At 39.1% G+C, this 13,777-nt stretch overlaps 1 protein-coding gene across 3 annotated transcripts in view; it reads left to right on the top strand.

Moving 5' to 3' along the window:
* Nucleotides 1-13,777, top strand: part of mbpb (myelin basic protein b) — a 59,750-nt gene that overhangs the window by 4,037 nt on the left and 41,936 nt on the right. For all 3 annotated transcript variants that reach the window (XR_010165421.1, XR_010165420.1, XR_010165419.1), the window contains exon 2: nucleotides 7,243-7,301. The gene's annotated coding sequence lies outside the window, so the exon portion shown is untranslated. The remainder of the gene's footprint in view (nucleotides 1-7,242; nucleotides 7,302-13,777) is intronic.

Below are 13,777 nucleotides of genomic sequence, written 5' to 3'. Positions count from 1 at the left end.
GAGAGCGGTGAAAATTGAACAAACCAATCAAATTCGATTAACTTTAAAAATCTAAATTAAACTTTTTATGAATCTTTATAAACAGTTATCTTTGTATGAATGAAGATAATAGACATACAAAACGGTGGTATATTGTCTGTCTATTGTAATTCCATTGTCAAGTCTCTAATTTGACTGTAATAAATTACCGGCACTCGATAGAGGGAATCTTGGCCCATTTAAGAAATAAAAAAAACGTAATATTGTCAAATTGCCCATGAACTTATATTGTCGGCCGACTGATAGCAGATGGCTTCCATTATTATTTTCCTGGCCAAAATGTAGCATGCACTGCAATTAATGTTACATATAGGAGACGAAGGAGAAATGATACAGCATTGTTCTTGAATTACTTAGGTACTGCTAGTTACTCTTAGCTTTAGAAGGTAAAATTTAAGGCCAGGCTTAGACCAATAGCAACCCTGCATCAATAAAGACAGCCCTGTCATTCATCTGATTGGTTGTCTCAATACAGAAAAGGATGCCAAAATAGGGGGCGCTAGCAAAGCAATGCAGGGTGGTCAGGAACCATGTTTAATCAAACACAATGCTAACAATAGCAAGGTAGATAACCATTCAATTCATTCCTTAAACTGTTGCTTTTGTGTTGTGCTTCTGGAAAGGCTAGGAAAAAAGACACTGCAAACTCTTCTCAGCTATCACTATTACTTCTTTCACCTTTAGCTCGATCAAGGCAGCCCTATTCTGGCAACCTCACAGAAGGATATCAAGGAAAGAGAAAGGAAGTGAGTCTTCTAGCAGCAAGCACTCATCACTGCTAGAGCTGATGCCTTCCCTCTGGAACAGATGTTGACCTTTGACCTCAAATCTCTTCCAGATATTTCAGTAAGAGTAGAGTACTTTCCCTGTTAGATAGGCAGCGTATTACTCTATCAATATTTCTCATCTCATCATTCTCTTGTGTCCCCTCTATTCCAATCCACTCTCACACATGCTCTGTAGTTATTACGTAATTGACTCTCAGTAGAGTGCAACACGGTGCAGTCACTGAGGGCAGCCCGAGGGTTAAAGACAAGTTGTTGCATTGTGTGCACAAGACAAAACTTAAAGCTAAACAAAGGAATCAGACATCGACAAACAGAGGCACATTTGTTCCAGCCAATTACACTTTAAGTGGTAGACTGAGAGATGGGTTTGTAAGAACGTTGTGCACCATAATGCCAGGCAGGCTTCTTAGCAAATCAAATATGCATACAGTGGTTACAGAAAAATACATCTTTTGTGTGTTAAGTGCTTTAGTGACCAGTGTTGGGAGGGTTACTTTAATGAAAATGCATTCCAATACAATTTGTTATTACTAAAAAATTGCAATTAGGGGTGTTCAGCACGGTTGGAAAAAAGTCAGTAATCGCAATGTCAAGTAAGACAAATGAACTTAGACTTTTCGTGCTAAAACTTTTTGTTGCTTGAAACAAAAAAAAAAACATTTCTCATTTTGAGGAAAACTCTACCCAATAGATCATAACTTAATCAGATTTATGGGCTCAGAGAAAATTTGTTTTGGATGTTATTGCAGGATCTGCTTGCACAAAATTGGTTTGCGATAAGAAACGCAACCTCTGTATTAAAGAAAATATTAGGGATAATGCTGAACATAAACAAAAACAAGTTTCAGTTTTTACCAACATCAAGCAGCCAAAGTATTTATTGATCTAATGGAAGTAAAAAGTATTTTTTTTAAATTACATTTCTAATAATTGGCTGCTAATAAGTCCCCATTTTACCAAACGCTCCCTAATTACTTGCGTTGGTTCAATGTTATTCACAGAGTCTAGTAGTGATGCTTTCTTAATAAAGCAACTGATCTAAAAGCATGCACTTTTGTGGGAAAGAGGTTCTTGAATGCTTGTACTGTAGCTGATGACACTTTGATGTACTAACAGGCTAAACACAAAGAAACCAAACACGGCCCATTGTTTTCATCTCTGTGAATCATAGTCCTATAAAAGTCTGTTTTATTCTCGGCGACCCTTGTTTTGAGGAAGAATCCTTCAGACAAAACGTTCCCAGTGGTGTGAAATCCATTTGTTATTTTGGCTTTGTTCGTAATAGTTTCTTCAACAATGAAAGACAAAATTCACTTGCTGTAAGTTGATAAAACAAGCCTCATTGTGCAGAGAGATATTGTTTCAATGGCTGATTTCTCCCAAGGTTTATGTTGCTGTGCTTGTCATAAAGTATTTATTTCTCTTTTTTTATCAGCTTTTACACTCATATGATCCTGACAGGAAGATTTATGTTGCACGACGGTAATATCCCTTTCATATTCACAGACCTACAGTCAGTGAAATAAACAGCAACTTTATTCCCACTGACAAATTTTCTTTTTTATCAGTTACTGAAATGTTACTAACCAAATTGTCAGTATGTAATGCAGACAGAAACATTTTGTAGGAGGTTTGTTTTATTGCCAATTTTTTTCCAGCTAATCAGCTCCTTTAGTTATCCATGTTAAAGCCATGTAAAACATCAGCCGCTTACGAGGATGTAATGGCCTCGGGAGATGGACAGCTCCGACACATAATGTGCTGCAGACTCTAAGTGGTAATGGATTCTTCTAGGTGCTGGCCTATCATAAGAGCTTTTTCCATCCTAATGGTATTTTTAAAAGGGAAACAGAAATGTTTTCAACAGATGCACTCAGAACACCTGGCAATTAACAGCGACTTATACCGGTTAATTTGGGTAGGAGTGATAACATTTTCTCACTGCACGTTTCCCCCGCCTGCCTATTGCTCGATATTACAGGGCGATGTGTGAAGAAAAAGTAAAGGCCAGGCAAACAAGTGTGTATGCAAAAAGTACTGCTGCTGAGTTCTAATTGCAACCTTGTATCAACCCTCTCCTCCTCTCTGCAATTCACACTATTATGCAACAGTCTCTTGCAAGTCCTCGCAGGATCTGATTGTGTAACATGGAGAGAGAAACTGGCTGCAAGGCCTCTGAGGTCGCACAGAATCCGTACAACGTCCCCCCACGTTCCAACAAAGTGGATATTGGATTTTACGCTCAACTGAACGCACAGCCACCGGCACTATAAGTGTGTCATTTTTTTAAGGGGAGTTTCTGCTTACTTTTGCAGCTATTTTTGTTGTACTCTCTGTGACTGTTATGAATCACCCACCAGCACAATCAGATAAGATTCCACAAATTCACAAAAGCTGCTTAAAAGGAAGTTGGGAGGTTTTTCACTCCGTAACTTAGTCTCTATCTATAGAGCTAATGTTCTTCGAAGGTAAATGAGAATGATTGTAACATTTAAAGTTATCCCCTCCTCCTGAACTAGACTATGCTTTCATTGCCTGCCAGTGGCCATCCCCAGATTCGATAATGATCCTATACTTACTTTTTTTTAAAGGGGCCCTTTATTCTTATTTGGAGGTTTATATGTGGTATGTGTGCTTCTACTGTGACATGTCTCCATGCTTTAATGTTCAAAAAGCCCTTTATTTTTTTCATACTGCCTGTGCTGCAGCACCTCTTTTCACCCCCTATCTGAAACCGGAGTCCAGTCTGCTCTGATTGCTTGGTTAGCTTGCTGGCTCTGTTGTGATTGGTCAACCACTTGGAGATGTCCCGCCCCTTGGCCTATCAGGTACAATGTGTTGGAGCGCTAGCCAATAGATGTGCAAGTAAAGAAAGGAGTCCATTGGAGGCGTTTCAGGTAGGGGTAAAGACACTCCTTCTGGGGGGAATTTGGGGAATTTAGCCTTTGCAGACCATTTACATGCACAAAAATAACACACTAAAGGAAAGGGAAAAAAATGCATATTTTAGGAAAATCCCATTTACTGCCCTTTTTAAGCAAATGCCAACGCATTTCTAAAAGTAGCTCGGAAATGGTGTCACTAACCCTGTCTAGTGGAGTCTCAAGCTGTGTGCAGATTGCAGTTGTGAGTATTTATTTGAACAAATACATTAATCTCAGGAAAGAGATGATTTATGCCAGATTGGAGCTAACAGCTCATTTCCATCTGCATTCCATAGGTATAACAATCAACAAACAGTAAAAACATGCATCATCTCTATCAGTTATATGGAAGTAGTCCTGCTGCTTAAATATAAACCAGGATCCTATTCTTTTCTTTGACATATTACTTCCCCTAGTAAATTTGATTTCTTACTACTATTTACTTTTTTTTCACTTGGAGAGTTCACAGTTTTTGTTTTGCTGTTGAAGTACCTAACTGCTGTGGTAATACCCACTGTCAGACACACAGATGTGATTTTGCGTTAAATGTCCCTCATTATTAAACACATTCTCAGTCATAGCTTCTTCTCTCTTTTGATATATTTCAGGGCTGTAATGAGAGTGATTTTCAAAGAGAGTTGTTTAAGTGTTTTCCAGTTCCTGGCAGACTAACTCATTGCTTAAGGTGCTCTTTTAGCTTAATTTTTTTGTTGAAAAATCTCTTCCTTTGGGTGCAGAGACTTTTACCTTGAGTCATATTGCTGTGATATACAATCTTTAGCTCAAGCTGTGTGTGTGTGTAAAAGCACTGGATGTTTTTTTTGGATCATGATTGCTCAAAGGTTGTATTTACATATATTTAAATCTTTGGACTGATTGACCTGTGAGTAGAGAATGTTTGAATAATAATTCTGGCACAAACATGCATTCATGAATAAATGAAGCCATTTTTGAACATTGTGTTGGCATTGGTATGTAGAGTTTCCTTCATTTTGGCTGTGCAATCAACCAAAATCTTAGCAGGCTTTGCCAACATCAGCTCGGACCATTAATGGACCCTCTAATTAACACATTAGCAAACCTTTTTTTAAAGCTCAAAGTAAAATGTAGCCTGAAATAATGTTGTGTTTGTCTTGTTATCACATTAGGAAATTCCAGAAAAGGAATTATTCGCAATGGCAAGGGTAATGAAGGCAAATGAAAGTATCTTAAAGCCAAAAATACATTCGTTGAGTATTCAGAAGTACAGCAGAAGGGTTCTACAGAAAGACGTTTTTACATTTATCTAGTGGTGGGGGCTGGCTAAGGTTTTTTTATTCAAACCATATTCTGCACTGCTGTATGATACACACTGTTTACTCAGTCTCACTCGCACCTTAAATAGTCGAGTAAATGACTTTGCTTCAGATCAAATGTTTAATTACTCGCGTCTATATGAGATTTTGGTTTTATTTAGTTTGTGAGCTTTGAGCTTTCACACCTGAGACCTCTCCTTATGGCACTGACATTTCTTACATGTGGAGCTCTGCCTTCTTCTCCTTTTCCCTTGAGGGGACTAAACCTTCCAGGACATATTTGTGGTTTTCAGACACTTTGTAGTACACCTGTTGGCTGTTTTTTAGAGTTATTGCTGCAGCATTTTATTTGACATTTACTGTTGTCAACTTCATTGAGACACATTGACTCAGAAAAAACTGACATTCTCTTTTTTGCTGCCGCTCACTTTGTGATTCTGCACAACAACCAAGGATATTGTGTTTCAATCACTTGAATCATTAAAACTGGTGACTGAGCAGCATTTTGAATAAAAAGCAGCACTCGTATTGTTCTCTTTTGTTATGACAATAACACATTTAATCCGATGGCATAGTGGCAGAGAGAGGGGGTGAGACTAATTAAAAAATAATAAGTTGTTGAAAAGGAGCTGCATGAAGAGTCAAACTCAAGGGGGATAGCACTAATGAAGTAGCAGATGATCCCTGGAAAGCTGTGTTTTACAGCAGTGTTTCAGCACCACAGGGCATCAGGAAATTCAACTAAAATCAAACAAATTCACGTGCATTTGCTCATTTAGTTGGAGTTGTTTGGGCACAAGGTTATAATTGAGATCCAGTGCAAACCAAGCTACTGGACCAATGCAGCCCCAAAAGGAGATTTCGGTTTTTCATAAACTCTGCTTGACCCTTTGATTAGCAGTCAACTTATGGGCTCCAAGTTATATTGCAATATTGAAGTAAAGGTGACAGACAAGGGGATGTATGGCAGGCCATTCAATTAACACCTGAAAGTAACATTTCCTGCAGGACAGAGCCTTTAATCATACCCACCCTTATGCAGCTCTTATGTCACTATGAAGCTCAGGTTATATTGCACAACATATAACAGTGTTTCCCACACGATTTAGTTGGACCCTCTAGGGTGGTACGGGGGCAGGCACTCTTTAAAAGAAAACATTTTATAATACTTATATCTAGAGAACAACATTAAGATGCCAAATGCATTAAGAATTTTGCACTAAATACATAAATACATTGGTTGTATAGATATGAATGATGATGACAAGGAAAAAACCTCCCTTAAAGTACGGTATACATGACAGTGTCCATGTTTCAGTACGGGTCGGGTGGGTGGTTGACGGGTGCTGAAGACAGTTCTCCCCGGTTGACAGTCACACCCACAATCGCACAACGATCACTAAGTCTCCGACCCCAGGAAAGGTAGTGGCGAGGGTTGCTTGGAGAGAAAAACAACTTCAAGGGGCACTGTAAAGCTTTTTGAGGTTTCCCCTTTCATGTAGAAGAAGATGAACCTTTATTTATTTCCCTAGGGGGAAATTCAGTTTCCACTCTGTTTTTATACACACACAGTACAAGTACAGTATAGGTGCTGCTGAGCCACTGCTGTCTTGTAGTGTGTTAAATGGGTTTTTGAGCATATGTCCTCTTTAAGGACCAAAAATAAAGCCTGCTGCGTATAAAATGGCCAGTTATTATATATAACATTATATAATATTTTAAAAACCTAAAATCAAAACTAGCTTGAATGTTAAAAAAGTGGGAATGCAAAAGCATATGTTGGCCCTCCCATGTCTCATTCTAGAGGAGCAACTGCTGAATTGTTCAGGATGTCAACGACCGCTTCGTGTTACCGCCTGTTGATCAGCAGTTTAATAATGCTAATAATTTATTATCTCTTCTGACACCAGAGTGTGGTGTAAACACAGTGACCCATTTTTGGTCCGCACTACAGCCCCATCGATACTTTTCACACCAGCCCAAACAAAGCGTGCTACACTCATCGACAAACCAGTGTTTTTGTAGCTTTTTGTGTGTGTGTGAAATGATGATGATGATGATGATTGATGATGATGATATACTACTGGAGGTAGCCCGCTTTGCTTTGGAAAAGGACAAGAGCATAATCTTCAGATGAATATACTGTTTGCGGTCTCCTGCTGGTGTCAACTCATTTCTCTCTGTTTTTTCTTCCAGTCTCGGTCAGCAGCATGGGCCAGCATCTAGGAAAGAGAGAGGCTCCCACCGACAGCAAGGTAAGAGTCTTGCTTTGTGCATGTGGACCAACAATATCTTGAAAATGTATTCAGGCTTTTTGCCAAATGTGATCAAAGCCATGGAGCATGTGTTTGATTATTTTGTCCCACCGTATCTGTGTGAACACTGGCTGTTATCAACAGGACTTTGGACTCTGTTTAGTCATTCTGATATATCACCTTCAGCTTTGCATGGCACAAGTTATTGCAGTTATTCCTCACAGGATGTGGATTTATCTCTATGAATGATGATGGAATGTGTTTTCATCTTTATAAGGGGTTTTATATATTTGTGAGCTGCTTGTTTGTTTGGTAAAAACCCTCATGTTGAGTCCTGGTTTTGCTATAATGGCACCGCCACAGCTAACACCTCATAATCATATCTCAAATGTGAATAATGCACCGTAACATTGCTTCATATGCAGATTCCTGTTGCAAAGAGTGGTGGAGAGATGAGGTGGAAATGATTGTGCACATTTTGTGTGGATGTTCATTTATATCCTTTAAAAACCTGCATTACTTTGACTTTAAACGAAAGTTTAGATGTTTGGAATTGGGGTTGTAGGTACACTGTAAAAAATGTCAAATTGTTTTTACGGAAACAGCTGTGGTCTGTTATTTGGTTTATAGTTGGTGAACTTAAAAAATCTATCTAAATACTTTAAGTGAAGGCTGTATTCAAAATAATATCATTGCTTTACCTTTTTCTTTTTTATCCATCTATAAGATGTACAGTATGTTTCTGAAGCCGTTATACTGTTCTTGATCTCTTCACACAGACTCCACTGACAAAAACACAAGTGAAACAAGTGAATAAATGGACTGTATTTAGCGCTTTATCCAGTCTTTACATTTACACCTCATGCGTACAGAGCATTGTGCCCCTTACTAAAGGCACAGCTAACATTCACACACATTCAACTTGGGGTTGAGTATCTTACCCAAGGATGCATCGACATGTTGCATCGAACCCAAAACCTTCCGATTGAAAGATGACCACACCACCTCACAGCCGCAGAAGTGCCAATAGAAGGTGCTGGCTTACATCCTTAGGTCCTTTGTGATATGTGTGTCTTTAGTTAACCTTATTTTTGTATAGTCAGCCTTTTCAAAATACCTCTGCGTAGATGGAAGTGCTGGTAAAACCCTTTCTGAGGTATTATTTTGCACATTGCTTTCTAGACATTCATGCATTCGGTCTGTGTCCCACTCTTAATAGAGCCTTATTGCCATGGCAATATCCAAAGCATGATGGCTCTTGTGTGTTGCCCAATAATAACCCCCTGGAAACCATGAGCCCTCATCGTAACAACGCTGCGAAAGAGAACCCTGTTGAACCGGAGAAAGTAAATAGATGATTGTGGCCATCAAGGCTGACACTAAAACCTCTCCAGGGTACACATCTCATTTAACCATTAGCTTTGGCATGGTGATCATCAGGACTCTGTTTGGCTACGTCCACAAAGTTCAGCTGTTTGACATTGATAATTTAGTATCCACATACTGTAGCAGCACCCAATCATTATCTGCACAGCACCAACAATGTCACCCTGGAAGTCGATAATAGGTGTGAAATGTTGTACGAGTTTGTTCTGTCAACAAGTTGGCAGGAGCGATTATTAAACATCGGGATGGATCAGTGGGTTAGTTCGACATAAAAGGCCTTTACATCAGCACTATAGTATAATCGCAAGATATGAAAGAAGCTTGAATATTCTTGCAATAAATGAAGTGCAATTTACCCTTTTTCTGTTCTAACAAAGTCGTTGAGAATCTCACAATGGCTATTTATAATTTTTGGTGCTTTGCTGGGTTACCGAATGACAAAAAATGTCAAGGATGAAGTTAAATATAGCAAATATGCTTGAGAGATTTTTTGGACTCGTCTTTCTACTCAGTACTGTGAGTGCAGAAATTACCCGGCCAGAAACTGTTCACATACAGTATGCCAAGTGTGGAGGAGGCTCAGGATTAAACTGGGACAGTAATGTAATTTAATGAATGTATGTTATTAACCTTGGCTTAAGTCCCTTTTTGTAACAGCTTTTTTGAAATAACAGCGAATAATGACGTTGGGGCTGGGATGAGATTTGAGGAGGTTGCGGATGAGCCCGACTTATAGCAAGGAGGTGTTGAAAGACTAATAGCATTTTGTTTCTGTGGGCAGCAGCGTAAAAACCTGCAGTGTGCCATTGTTTTGGCTTACCGCCGACTACCTGGCTGGTTCCTGTAATGGGCGGAGTGAGACCAAACAGTAGGGGAGGCCAATTGCTCAACGCACAGATGATTTGTTTCCTTAGCTTGCTAAGCACACTCTGGAGAGAGAAGAAGGAGCAAGAGAAGTGGATTAAATTGGCAAGTGAAGCTGTCATGAGAGGTGTTAGGGCAGCATTTTGCAACAAAGCTCCGTTGTTGTTGTTTTTTGATTTGAGGTCTTCGAACACCGCAGGGGCTATATTGTGGATTAATCATACATCCATATATTGTTTCAAACTGTTGTTCTTGTCATGAACTCTTTCAAAACAGATATGTCATGCAATGAGAAAAAAAAGAGCTTTAGCGCTGCAGAAACAAAATCAGCAACCAATCAAGTTGTGCAAAAAGCATACATTCAAAACCTACATTAAGATTATGACAATAACATTAAAGAACAACATGCTCACTTTCAGGACCATAATTGTATGCTGTACTTCTACTGTGACATGTTGCCATGCTTTAATGTTTAAAAAGTGCTTTGTTTTTTACATACTGCCTGTGCTGCAGCACCTCTTTACACCCACTGATTGGGTGATTGGCCAACCGCTTAGAGATTACCTTCCCCTTAGGCAGTCACGTACAATGGGTTGAAGCAGCAGCCAATAGAACTTTGAATGTTTCATATTGATGTCAATATGATGCACATGTAAGCAAATGAGTCCAATGGAGGCATTTGTGTGCGTGACTGTTTTCATGCACAAAACCTACAACACGTTACAGGAAAAGGAAAACCTCAAAAAGCATAATAGGGCCTCTTTAAAGAGGAAACGTTGTCTCAAATTAAAAAAGGCAGCAAACTTTATTACCCCCCTCAAGCAGCCAGATCCACTCTTTCCTTACCTAGTTTCACAATGAAAGGAATCAAACAATCTCAGAGTGCGTGAAAGACCCATGCAAAGCATACACTATGAGGATAATAACAACAACATTGTAGTCTCCGTAGTCGCAACAAGGACAAAAAACGTTCAATCCCCTTATCTATGTTCCTTTCAAAATAAGAGCCCTAGACACCTCCCTGGTGTATAGTGACCTTTTACAATTGTATATCTCTGTATATCCAGTATTTGTTTGCCCCTCTTGCTTTAGGCTCGATAATCATGACATCAAGGTGAAATGTACGACTAAAGAGCTAGTTGTCATAGCGACACTTAAGCAGGCACAGAGTGTGACTGAGTAAAGCAGGTTGTGTTAAGATGCTGTTGTCTGAATCGTGATCTTTCTCCCCTTTGTCATTTCACGAATGTTACATTTACCCATACCTCCTTAGTCACACCTTAATAGCAGCTCCGACAACATATCTCTCTTAAAAGTTCACACCACTTATATTTAAAGCCTTAAATCCCACTTGGAATCACTCCATGATAACAGCCGCTTCTAATGTTTTGTTTTTGCCAGAATAGAAACAAAGGCAGATATTTTGTTTAAATGATTGGTGCAGATTTCTGTGTCAAAACTGAATTGCAAACAGACTCTCTGAGATCTTCCAATAGTTAGTTTTCCTTGCATTCGAAACCAACATGTCCTTCAGTAAATAAATAGTTTTGTATCATTCTACAAATAGTCATTTTGTATAGTGTTGTTTGGTCTTCATGGGTTGATACTATAAAACGGAAAACGTGACTATGTATTCATCCACCACTGTTTAAATAAGCATCCACTTTCATTGAGCCTTGCATTCATGACCCTATTGTTGTGTTATTGCAGATTGATGGTCAACTTTAGAGTATGATCTACTTTATAGCAGGTGGAAAGAGCACTACTAAACATTATAGCATAGCAATGGTTTAGCAAGAGCCAGAAAGAGTTCCTTATTAATTTTCTTTTACAAGCTTGGAAAAATCCACAACTGGCATTGCATTTGAGTGTTTTGAGATTATTGAAACTTTGATTTATGTCTTTGCTACGATTGATTTCACTCCCATTGTTCAGTAACACTAGAAAATATTATGGCTGGAGGAACGTGTGCTTCTGCAAATAGGAATTTCCTATACTCCCTCACACCGCTTTGCATACCAAGGATTGCCAACTACAGTGTTGTACTTACCATCTCACTTACCATATTTAATAGCCTTTCCAGTTGAAATTATTATTTTGCATTGAATAAGGGTCACGTGTAAAAGAAACTGAATTATCTTACCCTTCATGGCTACATAGGAAAAGAAAAAAACAGACATCTCAATATACAGTACGGAGAGGGAAATCACAGACTTAAACTGCAGCAGATCTTAGGCACTCAAGCTGTCATAACACTAAACAATTCAAACCTATTGAAAAGGGTTTCTGTATTTGAAACATTAAGTAGTTCTTCCTTTCAGTAAGAAGAGTTTATGGGGTTCACCTGTTAAGAACCTTGCATTGTGGAGAGAGTCTTGAGATGTTACCCCTTCTTTGTGGCTGGCCGTGTTACATTCCAATCACTTAAATACTGAATTGAGGACCAGAAGTGTCCAGATGAGGGAGCTTGTGGCTCAGCAAGACAATCGTACCCAATTAGAGCGCTCTATGTGTTGTAACATGCCCAGTGGTCTTGTCCCTGTCTTTTCTGCTCCTCTGGGTGAGATCTGCCCACATTGGAATTATAATGACACTTATCCCACCTTAAATCTAATCTGTTCCACCCAGTCTGATCTGTTTGAACGACCAAAGTGAAACTGGGATACCAGATTTCCTCTTATTGATCGTGCTTGTACTTTATAAAGATGTTTTCTTTTAAGCTACTTGAGTCATTGCACAAACACGTCTTGTGCTTATGTTAAATATACATTAAGACAGAGCCACAAACCTACAAACTAATGTCTTTATTTGTGTAATATTGTTGAGTGGTACTCGTACCCTTTATTTAAGTTACAGTATATCCAATCCAAAACTATGGTGTATACCATGTCGTATATTGTGCAGGCTGTGATACTTTGCATATGAAAGGTGTGTTGCAGTGAAGACCATATAAGGTAGTTTTACACATCTCCCCTACATTGAGGGACTACTGTCTTCGCTTGAAAACTAAATAGAGAAAGGAAATTGCTACAAAAGGCCAGTTTTGATTAGAGCCTAACCATGCAATGTCAATGAAGCGTGGCTGTCCAATAAATGTTTGGCCCTCATCGGGTAAATTGAAATACTGCTGAACTTCAGTACAGTTTACATATGACCTTCTGAAGGTAGAGCCACACTGTTGAGAGCCGCCCTGTGCTTTTTTTTTAACGAAAAGGTGAGATGATTAATCTCCATGGTGTGAGCAGGATGAAACACTGAAGGACACAGCAATCACCAAGGCCCTGATGAGAAAAGGTTTCTTTGAAAGTCTCAAATCAGCCATGTCCTGGAAGGTGTTCAAATGGCTGCACTCTACTTCCCCTCTCACTACTGAAACGTAATGAACTCTAACCTGTGAGTAGTCCTTTGAACCACATCCAGTTCTGTACTGCTGAGTCAAGATCATAAGGCTGAGTGGAACTGAGGCAGCAACCACTATGGGCTCAAATCTTGAGATGGCCATTATGCTTACAAATAAGTTTAATATATTTCAACAGTACATAAAGCAAAGCAAATCCAATAACGTTAAGAACAATGATACTACACCGGCAGATTTGGTAATTCTACATATTTATGAAACAAAAGGTCACTGCAGATTTATGGCTAATATGACAACTGACATTGGTAGATTGGATCAGCTTTATGCTAGCTGGCTAATGTTATCTCAGTGAACTTGTTGAAAATGCTACCAGCAGCCCACTTTGTTATGTAATGTGGCTCATTTTAAAGTTGTCAAGGGGTTCCAAAATATGCATTTAATGGCTATCATATTGAAGAAGGACTATGGTAATTAAAGCAAGATTATTATCTGCCGGTTATTAGAAGAAATGCATCTTAAGATACCTACAGTAGACAGTGGTTTCGACTTTGTATTGTGTGGGTTGCTGGACAGGTGTAAGAGCTCTATACCCCCTTAATGTCACGGCAGGAATGGGTAAATAGTGCTCACATAAAAAGTGAAAGGTCACAGGAGGCCACTTGGAAGACATACATTATAGGTAATACCTAATTGAGTTCTTTTCCTGATCTCCTTTACATGCCGCAGGGTCAGGTGATGCTTCACTTTCTCCTATAGACATACTCCACTTAGCAAGACCTATGTTTAATAAGACACTAGTGGTGAGTAGGTGTCAGGTCAGGCTGCCAGAAGCTGCCCATTAATCCTCCGCACAGGTCCTTGCTCACAT

This window comes from Eleginops maclovinus, chromosome 3, assembly GCF_036324505.1.
Source record: "Eleginops maclovinus isolate JMC-PN-2008 ecotype Puerto Natales chromosome 3, JC_Emac_rtc_rv5, whole genome shotgun sequence".
NCBI lineage: Eukaryota > Metazoa > Chordata > Actinopteri > Perciformes > Eleginopidae > Eleginops > Eleginops maclovinus.
This window is presented reverse-complemented; position numbering and strand designations above follow the sequence as displayed.